Source organism: Alligator sinensis, unplaced genomic scaffold (assembly GCF_000455745.1).
Source record: "Alligator sinensis unplaced genomic scaffold, ASM45574v1 scaffold71_1, whole genome shotgun sequence".
NCBI classification, from domain to species: domain Eukaryota; kingdom Metazoa; phylum Chordata; order Crocodylia; family Alligatoridae; genus Alligator; species Alligator sinensis.
The window spans coordinates 4,379,806-4,380,359 of NW_005841834.1; the positions used below are offsets into that span (position 1 = coordinate 4,379,806).

The following is a 554-nucleotide window of genomic DNA, read 5'->3' on the forward strand; positions in this document are numbered from 1 at the left end:
CAGACTTCCAGGGTTGGGGACTGTCTCCAAGGAAGATGAGATTGGTCAGACATTAAACCATGTTGGCTGTCCTTCAGCACGTTACTGTAACTTTGCAGCCCTTGCAATTGTTGAAATAACTGTGACAAGAGACAAGCCTCCAGAGTCAGGCGAGTACCATGAGCCCCAAAAGGAGCAGACTTTTAGCATTTCATAACACTTAAACCAAGCCCCTGCTCTGGAAAGCCTGATGGGTTAGTTTCAGACCAGCACTAGGTGCAGCCGTGACACCGCACAGCACTGCCCCGCGAATCCCCCTGCTCTAACATGGTGGAGCGGCCCCTAGAATCCCCCGCCCCACCCACGTGTGTGGGACGGAGCACGGACTACATCTCCCAGCGCGCCCCGCACCCTTCCGCGTGGCATGCTGGGAGCGAGGCGCCGTCAGCATCTGAGGGCACGTTCCGCGCAGAAGGCGGCCGTGACCTCCCGGAAGTGGTTCCGAGGCAGCTGGCCCGGAAGCGAGGGGGGCCCTGGGAGCGGGGGCAGCGGCAGCGGCAGCGGCGCTGACAGGC

At 60.6% G+C, this 554-nt stretch overlaps 1 protein-coding gene across 1 annotated transcript in view; it reads left to right on the plus strand.

The window, feature by feature from the left end:
• The first annotated feature begins 409 nt into the window (after positions 1-409).
• ELOC (elongin C) overlaps positions 410-554 on the plus strand; it is a 23,379-nt gene continuing 23,234 nt past the window's right edge. The window contains exon 1 of the mRNA XM_006015292.2: positions 410-552. The gene's annotated coding sequence lies outside the window, so the exon portion shown is untranslated. The remainder of the gene's footprint in view (positions 553-554) is intronic.